A 12,354-nucleotide genomic window follows, 5' to 3' on the forward strand; every position below is an offset into this window, starting at 1 on the left:
TTCACATTTTGGGACCACATTCTTGACGAAAAGAATAAGGCATCAGATTGGAACACAGGTGCCACTTATTGTGACTTTTTTCAAGTCACCCTGGAGGTGACTTATTGATGCCTCATTACAGGAGAAAAAGAAATACTTGGGTATGTACAGAGGCATGGGATACCAGAAAAGCTGGCAGGAGGAAGAGGCGTAAAAGAAAAAGGGACAGGTAGGACAGAAATAAAAAGATGAGGAAAAGCAGAGTGGGGGATGTATTAAAGGAAAGAAAAAAGATAGAGGTGGAAGTAAACAGAAGAAAACAATAATTAAGATGCACTGAGGTCTTACCAAGTACTAGGCACTGTAAACGCTTTACATGAATTGTCGTACGTAACCCTCACATCTACTGCATGTGGAATGTTCTACGATTTTTCCCACTTGATGAGAAAAGGAAAATAAGGTTTAGAGTTACTGACTTGTCCAAGGCCTTAGATCTAATGAGTGAAAAATCAGGGATATAAATCTAAGTCTTCCTCATCCTAGAATGTGTACTTAACCTCACACGGAAGGACAATTCTCTGTCATCAGTTTATGTCAATAAACTAACATTAAGTGTCAAAATACTGAGTAATTCAGTTCCTTTATCTTTTTTTTTTTTTGGTCTTTTTAGGGCTGCACCCACAGCACATGGAAATTCCCAGACTAGGGGTCAAATCAGAGCTGTAGCCACAAGCCTACGCCGCAGCCACAGCAACACCAGATCCGAACCGCATCTGTGATGCATCTGAGAACTCCCTTTAGATTATCTTTTGAAAAGAGATAGTTTTAGATAATGCTAAGACCATATTTTGCTCCATTAGAATTATGGAGAGAGGGGAGTTCCTTTTGTGGCTCAGCAGTAACGAACCCGACTAGTATCCATGAGGATGTGGGTTGGATCCATGGCTTTGCCCAATGGGTTGGGGATCTAGCGTTCCAGTGAACTGTGGTGTAGGTTGCAGATTTAGCTCAGATCCTGCGTTGCTATGCCTGTGGCATAGGCGGGCAGCTGTAGCTCTGATGTGAGCCCTAGCCTAGAAACTTCCATATGCTGCGGATATGGCCCTAAAAAAGCAAAAAAAAAAAAAAAAAAAAAAGAAAAGAAAAGAAAAAAAGAAATATAGAGAAAGATGTGTATGGTAGTCTATAATATTTCTTAACAAAAATTCCAGACAGTTAAGAGCCTTCCATTTCTGAGACATACCTGTGTGTCACTTACCTGTTCTTAATAAATATTGCCAGGTCAACACCCACTCCAATCAAAGGCTCTACTGCAAAGCTGACTTGAAGCATGTGGCCCAGGGGGAAAAGTGACAATAAAGCCATCATTAGGGACAACTTGACTCAGCTGTTTGCAACATGCAGCGAGGGTAAGTATTACAAGTTTCTGGAATGGAAAGGAATGATAAGCTTCCTGTAAATTGTTTACATTTCATTGTAATGATGAAATCTGGCAGGTGATTGCTTAATCTCTGCCTGCAGAGAGAAGGAAAAAATATTTAGGGAAGTATTAGTTTTATTTTCTTCCTCTCTACCTCTGACATTAAAACAAACAAACAACAAATTCATAAACACAAAGTACAATACAAAAAATATCCCCACATACAGAAGGCAACTCCCAGAAATTTTTTAAATTCCAAGAGGCAGAAAGAAAGAGGAGTATCAATATATACCTCTGATTCCCATAAATCGACTAAGAGCTGGGTTTGTGGGGTATCAACTTGATTAATACATAAAACATTGCCTTGAGTCCTAATTCCATCTCTGGCACTACCTACCTACCCATGGGACCTTGGACAAGTCACTGACCTATTCTGGGGCATCCGTTTCCTCATCTGTGCAGACACTTTTGAGAGTGATAAAAGGTGATAATTCATATACATTAATTAACCTATGAAATATGTAAATAGTACTCTCCCGGACAAGTAGTTACCTATTTTGGGAAATCAGTCACCAACCACCAGATCAAGAGTTAATTGATCTTTTGGAGTTCCCATTGTGTCTCAGAGGTAATGAACCCAACTAGTATCCATGAGGATGCAGGTTTGATCCCTGGCCTCACTCAGTGGATTAGGGATCTGATGTTGCTGTGAGCTGTGGTATAGGTCACAGATGAGGCTGGGATCTGGCATTACTGTGGCTATGGCTGTAGCTCCAGTTTGACCCCTAGCCTGGGAACTTCTATATGAAGCCCCCCACCCCCCAAAAAAGTTAATTGACATTTAACCAATAATTCTTCTTTTTTTTTTTTAATGCCTGCACCCATGGCACATGGAGGTTCCCAGGCCATGGACTGAATCCAAACTGCCACTGTGATCTATGCCACAGCTGTGGCAATGCCAGATCCCTCAACTCTCTGGGCTGGGCAAGGGGCTGAACTTGCCTCTGCAGAGACATGAGCCATCACAGTTGGATTCTTAACCCACTGCACCACAGCAGGACCTCCCATTATTATTATTATATTATTATTATTATTATTTTGTCTTTTGTCTTTTGAGGGTCATACCTGCAGCATATGGAGGTTCCTGGCCAGGGGTCTAATCAAAGCTGCAGCTGCTGGCCCACGCCAGAGCCACAGCAATACCAGATCCAAGCCACATCTGCGACCTACACCACAGCTTACAGCAATGCCAGATCCTTAACCCACTGAGCGAGGCCAGGGTTCGAACCCCCGACCTCATGGTTTCTAATCAGATTCGTTTCCACTGCACCACGACAGGAACTCCACATTATTATTATTATTATTATTATTATTATTATTATTTTAGTTTTTACAGCTGCTCCTGTGGCATATGGAAGTTCCCAGGCTAAGGGTTGAATTGGAGCTGCAGTTGAGGCCCATGCCACAGCTTATGGCAATGCCAGATCCTTAACCCACTGAGCAAGGCCAGGGATGGAAGCCACATCCTTACAGAGACAATGTTGGATCTTTAACCCACTGGGCCCCAACAGGAGTTCCCCCATTATTTTCTTTATTTAACTAGTTTAACGATGATTCATTCCATTTACTTTTCCTTAAATGTCTCTACCCAGATGATTCTTTGGATGACTACAGACTTTTTCCCTTATGTGTAAGGTTCTAATGAAGCACTGATATATCCTTTTAACTGAACTGTTTGGAAAGTATGCTTTAACAGTAGAGAGACAGTAGGGCAACCGGGTAGAATGTGGACCCGGTTTCCTCATCTGTCCTGTGGGATACTGAGTCTCAACCTCATGTGAGATCCTGAGAATTACATATTTGATGGACCTTAGTAGAGACCCTAGCATAGGAAATACTAAATACCGGCTGTTACTTTTACCTATAACATGAAGAGATTGGACAAGATGCTCTCTTTGTTCTCTGAATTCTCAGTTCCCAGGACCCTAGAATTATTACCTTGAAAGATAGTTCTTTAGATTAATTCTACAAGTCAATTTAATGGAGAAGGGAGGGACTCGGAAGTAGAATTGGTTGTTAAGTAATGGAAAATACTAAACGACAGTGGCTGAAACAACATAGAGGTTTTCTCTGTGTCTCATGGTATTATTTATCTATTGCTGCATAGATAAATTATTCCAAAGCTTGGTGGCTAAAAACCTTTGTTTCCAAAACTTAGTGGCTTAAAACATTTATTATTTCACAGTTTCTGAGCTTCAAGAATTCCAGAGTGGTTTAGCTGGGTCGTTGGAGCTCAGGTTCTTTCATGAGGTTGCGGTTAAGCTGACAGTCTAGCCACATAAAATAAAACAGTAAGTCATATTGACCTAGTCTGCAGAGTAAACAATGAATAAGCAAGACATGGTTGTGAAATATTTACCAAATGAAAATGTCTAATTTGAGTTGGCTTTAGGATGGGCTGAAGTAAAAGGAATGCTGTTATTCATGAAGAATCCAGATTTGCATGTTTAATCTTGCCAGTCTCTGGCTGAACATTCCTGAGAAATGACATCCCTATTTTTTAACATACATCATAATACTATGATCTTCCTCTCCAAACCCAGGGGTAAATTATGCACTGAGGAGAGCCATCAGCTGCTAAAAAACTGACTCTATACCAGGCACCACATTCTCCGACAACATTGTGAGGAAGATTCTGTCAACCTCTTTTTAACAGATGAGGGAACCAAAGCTCAGAGGCACAAGTAGGATTTGAAGCCAGGTCTCTCATCTTCACCTCACTGCGATGCTCTTCCCCTCCTGTACAGCGTCACCCTTTACTTTCTATTAAACACAAGTCCTACTATGTAGTCTTGCTGAGAACACCAACAGTGAAAAGGGGTGCAGAGAGTGGAAAATAATATCTGACAGAACAGGAAGCAGAAGTTCAAGGTTCGCTGCTTCAAGATTCTTGGCCAAGTGCTTACACTCAGCTAAGTTAACAACTGGATATCTGAAATAACAGTTAAGAGGTAATAAACCATATGGTAATGACAATGCAAGTACAATAAGACTTTAACCAGAGAGCTCAGATATCAAGGTACCTGAACTAGCCCATCCCTTACAGTGTTCCTCATAATATGGTCCTCAGGAACTTAGTTAAAATCATATCAGGTCTTTTTAAAGATTTAGTTTCTGAGACTCATTCTTGGACATTTGATTCATTACATTTGGGGCAAGGTCTTGGACTCTGTATGTGATTCTCATGTAACTAAAGTCTGAAAGTTACTATTTCAGTTACTAACTATGAATCCATAATTAAAACTGTTTTTCATATTTGATAAGGTATTTGTGGAATTCATGGAACTCATGGTACCATTTGCAAAATGATGTGATAACTCTAAATGTAATATAGCTAAATTTAGAAGGTATATTACTATAAAAATAGTATAGACTTCAGGAATAAACAGACCTGAACTCAATCTCTCCTCTATTGCTTAGTTGCTATGGGCAAGTTCCTAAACATCTCTGAGCCTTAATCTCCACTGCTGTAAAATATTGATTATAACACCTTGATAGGTTATTGCGGAGATCGAATATAATATCCACATAATGCTTGGCATATAGTACTCATTCACTTAATGACAGGTATTTTTATATTAAACCTCTAACACTGTATAAAATAGGATACTGCATATTAATAGAGTCTAGTATTAAGAGATATTAGGCCACAGGGGTTTCAAAACGGTTTGAGTCATTATAGCGGTTCAGCACACCAGCTTGGGAACCAGATTGTCTGGATTCAAATACCAGCTGGTTTACTTTCTTGCTTATTACCAACAGAATAAACCAGAACTTTCTTTGCCTTCTGGGAAGAGGGTCTTTATTAATATTGTTAAGCCACATGCCTGTTTACTATTCTGCTAAATAAACTGTGAAATGGAAATAATATGACCTATCTGACAGGATTATATGAGGATTACATGGGATTATGCAGATAAAGGGTTTCTGACATGCCAGGCACATGACCAACATGCTTTAATTTTTTTTTTTTAGAGCTGCACCTGCAGCATATGGAAATTTCCAGGCTAGGGGTAGAAGTGGAGCTGCAGTTGCTGGCCACAGCCACAGCCACAGCCACAGCAACACTGGATCTGAGCTGCATCTGTGACCTACACCACAGCTCGCAGCAACGGCAGATCCTTAACCCACTGAGCAAGGCCAGGGATTGAACTGCATCCTCATGGATACTAGTCAGATACTTAACCTGCTGAGCCACAACAAGAACTGCAACTAACGTGCTTTAAAAGAGAAAAATCTGCTTATTTCTATTAGTATTCAACCTACACTTAACTGAATATCAGAAACTCCATATACCCAAAAGTGAACTTACATTTTCTCTATCCTCTGAGTTTACCAAGCCTTCAGTATTTTCGTCTCTTTGACCTGGGTCACTGTTCATCTACTTATCCTAGCTAGAATCATGATAGCGAAACAAACTTGAGTACAAAGCACTATTCTAAGGACTTTGGTATCACAGTTTTTGGCCACACCCACAGCACATAGACGTTCCCCAGGCCAGGGATCCTGCCCAGGCCATGGCAGCAGCCTCAAAGGCTTGCAGTGATGATGCGGGACCCTCAACCTGCTGCACCACCAAGGAACTCCTGGTATTAAATTATATCTATTCACAGAATAACTGCATCAAGTGTAGGCATTGTGATCATCCCTACTTTACAGATGTAAAAACTGAGACAGAGCAGATACATAATGTGCCCAAGGCTATCCCATTGATAGCAGAGCCAAGATTCCTAATGGAGGCAGTCCAGTCCCGGAACCTTTATCTTTTAATGCATATGATATGGCCTCTAGAGATTTTGAAGTTATTTTAAAAGCTTTCGCTCTCCACTACTTTGATATTTAGTAAAAGGCACAGACCTCTTATTAAACATCTCAAATCCATCCCCTTCTCTCTTCACACTGAGATGGACCTGCTCACCCTCTGCTTCAACTACCAGTCTCCCTGATCTTAGCGTCTTCTCATTCAATCCTTCTGCCAAATCAGCTAGTCAGAAATGCTTCTGAAACGTAGATCTGATGAATAACTCTTCCTTAATTAAAAGCATTTCCTGATGCCCCAATTTCTACAGAATAGGATGCAAATACTCACATGTCTGATTCAATGAGGTCCCTAGTACATCACTCACATTGCACTTTACTTTATGCCAATGACCATGTCTCTTCCTGCACTAAAGTGGGCCCTTTTAAAGTGCGGATGCTGGGAGTCCCCGTCGTGGCGCAGTGGTTAAGGAATCTGACTATGAAGTTGCAGGTTCCATCCCTGATCTTGCTCAGTGGGTTAAGGACCCAGCGTTGCTGTGAGCTGTGGGATAGGTCGCAGACACGGCTGGGATCCCGCGTTGCTGTGGCTCTGGCATAGGCCGGTGGCTACAGCTCCGATTGGACCCCTAGCCTGGGAACCTCCATATGCCATGGAAGCGGCCCTAGAAAAGACTAAATAAATAAATAAATAAATAAATAAATAAATAAATAAAAATATGGATGCTGTTTGTCTATCTTGATGTAACCCAGATTTCCTGAGGACTCAGCAGCCCACAGGTACAAATGAGGTCACAATATCATTAGTATGTGAATTGAAATGATTCGTTGCCCCACCAGCAAGTGCAGAATCTGTAGCTGTAGGAGAATCTCCCACCATTACTAAGAAGTGCTTCCGAGTTCCCAGGGATGTTTCTCACAGTGACAAGTGAGCCACTGTGCCTCTTCTGTTCTTCCCTGAGCCCTGTATTCTCAGATAGTCATCATGAGCTCAGGTGCCCAGGCAGTAGAGAATGGCTTTCTTCCTTGTGACATACTGTTAAAGGAGAGTTACTTCAGTGTCGCATGTTTAGCAAAGTGACTTTCCCTGTATTCACTAGAGCCCTCTAGCTCCCAGGGCATCAGATATGCTCTCCGGCGTCTGAGCCACGTCACCCTTGAGGTACAGCCATACCATTACATTCAGAGTCCCTCTTCCACTCCAACAATGGTTTCAGTATTGGTCCAGCTCATGTCTCTTTCCCTTAAGACGATCTACCTTGCATAAGTTATCTCAGCAAGTTTGGTAAGACTTCTAAGGGACCACCCTGCCAGTCTGCCAGATGTCTCTAATATTATCTGAATCCCAGAGTACCCGAAGGGGACACCTAAGCTATGCACTCCAAGCCACATTTGTCTCACTGTTGCCCACGCCGCCCCTCACCAACTCCATTGCCTGTCAGTGGAGCTCTGTGCATACCAGAGCCCCAATCAGTGTGTTTTGTTTTTTATCTTTTTGCCTTTTCTAGGGCGCTCCCACCGCATATGGAGGTTCCCAGGCTAGGGGTCTAATCGGGAAGCTGAGCCGTGACGGGAACTCCCCCAATCAGTGTTTTTAAACATGTAATAGCAATTGAAAGTCTATGTCCCTTGAGCAGAGCTAGAGTTTATCTGAGGAAAGGAACACAAACTTAGGATCAAACTACCTGACCTTCAGTCAAAACTGCATAGAAATCTTGCCACCGGAGGGAAAAAAAACCTAAACAAAACCATGGGCTCTCACTTGGGATGGATTTAGCTATTGCTAAGACTCTGATAACTGCAGTATACATGCACCTCTCTTCTCCAGCAGACTTCTCCAGAGAAATCTGGTCACAAGTGAACTGTTCAAGACCACATGCCACACCCTTGGGCTGAAGCAAGAGGAAGTTGATTCACTTTCCTTGTGGTCAGTTGCGGACAGAATTGCATCCAGTTCCTACTGACACACTTTTTAAAAACCATTTAGTTATCTTGTTCCTATAATGCAGATACTTTACATTGATTTGACTTTTCGGCTTTAAACATATGAGATTATTGTCATTGTTCTGATGACATTGCAGCCTGTTCGATAATGTGGTATTAATATAGAAAATTCACCCAGTTGCTAACTAGGTTAGGGTTTTAAACACTGGCAGGGGTGTCGGCTCACGGGCATTAAATAAGCTTCATTTTAAAAGAAGGTACCAGGAGTTCCCTGGTGGCTCAGTGGGTTAAGGATCCAGAGGTGTCTCTGCTGTGGCTCAGCTCACTGCTTTGGTAGGGGTTTGATCCCTGGCCTGGAACTTCTGCATGCTGTAGGCATGGCCAAAAATAAAAAATAATAAAAGAAATCACTAGATATTGAAATGCTTTCTGGTTTAGCATGAACATTATAAACTGTATAAGTACCATCATAAATTGCAACTACTAATCGTGAAAATCTCAACCCACCCTCAATTATTAGAATTACGGTATAGTGCAAAGGGCCCTTGAACACATGTCATGGTACCTTGGTCCTATTCTTTGGCTCTTTCACTAAATAACCACATACATGACCATGGGCAAGCTCTACAGCCTTTACGGCAATCTATGAAAAAAACATGTAAAAATGCCTAGCGTAACCCTTGGCATATCATGTAAGTATGCAATATTTGCTAAACTGGAAGTATTAACACATATGAAAAAACTTACATTCTTTTTCAATTATATGCTAGGTATATATTTGACCCTCCTATTTGACATGTAGATATGGAAAGACTCATTACATTCAAATGAGGCTAAACAAAATCTCATATTGCCTCTTTTTTTTTTTTCTTTCTTTCTTTTTTAGGGCCATACCCCGGCATATGAAAGTTCCCAGGCTAGGGGTCGAATCAGAGCTGCAGCTGCTGACCTACACCACAGCCACAGCGATGCCAGATCCTAGCCATATCTGCGACCTACACTGCAGCTCACCACAATGCCTGATCCTTAACTCACTGAGCGAGGCCAGGGATCGAACCCACATGCTCATGATACTAGTCCAGTTCTTAACCTGCTGAGCCACAGTGGGAACTCCAGTAAAAGCTATTCTTGGATTGTAGGCAGTAAACTGACAAGGTTGCATACCACAGTCTGCTGGTCTCTGCTGTATTTTCTTCAGTCTGGAGGACTTGACTTGCTTAACATTTCTTATATTACAGAACTGCTAGTGATGAATTCTTTCCATGTTTGCCTAAACAATGATTTTGCTGTTTTTGAAAGATAATATTTCTGGGCATAGAATTTTTTTTTTTTTTTTTTTTTTTTTTTTTTTTTTTGCTTTAGGGCCACACCTGCAGCATATGGAAGTTCCCAGGCTAGGGGCTGAATAGGAGCTGCAGCTGCCGGCCTAAACCATAGCTATAGCAATGTGGGATCCGAGCCGCATCTGCGGTCTACACCACAGCTTATGGCAACGTCGGATCCTTAACCCACTGAGTGAGGCCAGGGATCAAACCTGTGTCCTCATGGATAACTAGTCTGATTTGCTACTGCTGGGCCACAATGGGAACTCCAGTGCATAGAATTTTAGATTGACAGCGTTCTTTCTAGTACATAAAGTTTGTCTACTGATTTAACGGAACTATTTTTTAAAAACAAATCTGATGTCATTCTCATCTTGGAAACAGTGCCTTTTTTCCTTTGGTGTCTTTTAATATTTTTGTCACTGGTGTTAAGTAATTTGATTATGATGTCCCTGGTATATTTTTTTTTCATGCTTCCTGTGCTTGGGGTTCATTGATCTTCTTAGATCTGAGGGTTTATAGTTTCCAATATTAAAAAAAAAAGTTTTAGCTATTTCCTTAAATAAACTTTTCGGATTTCTTCCCCCATCTCTTTGTCTCCCATTCCAGTCACATTAAGACAGTTGGGCACAGCTTACTCATGGTCTTCTGTTTCTGTGCTTGATTTTGGAAAATTTCTATTGATATGCTTTCAAATTCATAAATCTTTTCTGCAATGTCAAATTTGCCATTAATCCCACTCAGTGTTAAGAACTTCACACACTGTCATTTTCACCTCTAGAGGTCTGGTCTGTCCTCCACGTCTCTACTTAAACTTCTGTACACATGGAATCGTTACAATATAAGGTCTGCAAATTTTAACATCTGGATCCGTTTCAGTTGACTTCTCTCCTTAACATGGGTCCTATTTTCTCACTTATTTGCATCATCCGTAATTTTTGATTGGACGCCAGACATGGGAAGATTTACCTTCCTAAGGAATGGATATGTTTGTATTCCTAAAAATCTTTGTTCTGGCACAGTTACTTGAGAACAATCTGATGTTTTCAGGTCTTGCTTTAACAACAAGACAGGACAGAACGGTGCTCAGCTTAGGGCTCATTATTCCCCCCAACTGAGGCACGACCCTTCCATCTCTTCTATCCAAGGCTCTGTGAATGATGGTTTTCCAGTATGCTGTGGGAACAGCCGGTATTCCCAACCTTTTTTTTTTTTTTTTTTTTTTTTGTCTTTTTAGGGCTGCACCCATGGCATATGGGGGTTCCCAGGCCAGGGGTCTAATAGGAGCTGTAGCCACCAGCCTACGCCACAGCCACAGCCACATGGGATATGATCTACACCACAGCTATGCGGATCTTTAACCCACTGAGCGAGGCCAGGGATCGAACCCACAACCTCATGGTTCCTAGTTGGATTCGTTTCCGCTGCGCCATGATGAGAACTTCTCCCAGCCCACTTTGAGCTGGGCTCTATTAGTGCTAATACTTTCAGGGGGTCCTTTCCTTGGCCTCAGGTAATTTCCTCCATCTGCATGCACTGATCAATTCCTGAAAACTCAAGGGAGAGACTTCCCAGATTTCTAGCATTCTCTTTCTGAGTAGCTCTCTTCTCTCTGGTACTCTGTGTTGCAAATTCTAGCCACGTTGGTTTCACCGGGCTCTCAGCTCTATCTCATCAAATCAAGGATCTCACCAGACTCTTCCTGTGTCCCCCATGGCTGTGCTGAGGCCTGGAAGTTCTCTCAAGACAGTAAGCTGGAGCAGTCATAGAACTCACCTTGTTTGTATCCTCTCGCTCAGGGTTCATGTCCTTTACTGCCTGTTCTTTATTGCCCAATGTCCAGTGTCTTTAAAAACATTGTTTCATAAAGAATATGCACATTTTAATTTTTAGCACATTTTTTAGATTATGGCAGCTGTTAGCAATGTTAAATATTTCTCATTCTCAGTCTTCAACATTTGTGATAGAATGCTTTTTCTGGCATCTTGTGGTGAGATAGGCCACCCGATCTAGTTTGGGACAAGCTCTGAGTGAAAATGTTGGCTTTAATTGTGGATGTGCAAGCCTCCTGAGTCTCTTTTCTGTATAATCTACAATGTTTGTGAAAGGGCGGCTCCATCAATCTGGGTCCCTGACTGACTACAATAAGCAGTGACTTCCTGCCAACTTGCAAAAAACATGTGACGCAAACAAGAAATTAAACTTTTTGTTTTAAGCCAATGGGGGGGATATTCTTTCATATATTTTGTCTATTTTTTACTGTTTCTAGCCTGTCTCAAACTTTTAACTATTATATCACCCCCAAGAAAATATCTGATTAGATTCATTTGCTTTCCAAACTCTGAATCAAAAAGTGAGTGATATACTTTGTAATCAGAGAATATGAAATATTACAGTTTACTTTTCATGAACACTAAAGAATGATTATGAGACATTAAATTTGCCCTCCTTTTGGATGAAATAAGACTGTCCATTGCAAAGCAGAGTTAGTGTAGTAGTACCCGTTAGTGCTTTTAATACTTAATCCAATTGAAAACAAAGAAACAGGGGTAATCAGATAAGTGAGAATACCCTTTGTGACTGGATATTTGACCACATACATTAAATAAAATGTTCCTGGTCTTTATGTGTACTGTGTTCATTTGGGATCATGTTGCATTTAAATATTAGTGAAATTGTATGTAATCAGAACTTTTTTCCCTACAAAGTAAAGGTATCACTTCATGAAACTTTTATGTAAGTCATAAAACCTTCCTTTCTCCCTATCAGCTCATTTTTACTGTATTAGAAAATGATTAGGGTCATGACTTTAAATGGTAAATCGATTTGTCACATAACTACCATCATTGTTTATGCAAATTCCCGTTGGTT

At 41.1% G+C, this 12,354-nt stretch overlaps 1 protein-coding gene across 1 annotated transcript in view; it reads right to left on the bottom strand.

Moving 5' to 3' along the window:
- Positions 1–12,354, bottom strand: part of FBXL5 (F-box and leucine rich repeat protein 5) — a 71,849-nt gene that overhangs the window by 50,743 nt on the left and 8,752 nt on the right. The window contains exon 2 of the mRNA XM_021101020.1: positions 1,238–1,494. The gene's annotated coding sequence lies outside the window, so the exon portion shown is untranslated. The remainder of the gene's footprint in view (positions 1–1,237; positions 1,495–12,354) is intronic.

Source organism: Sus scrofa, chromosome 8 (assembly GCF_000003025.6).
Source record: "Sus scrofa isolate TJ Tabasco breed Duroc chromosome 8, Sscrofa11.1, whole genome shotgun sequence".
Taxonomy (NCBI): Eukaryota; Metazoa; Chordata; class Mammalia; order Artiodactyla; family Suidae; genus Sus; species Sus scrofa.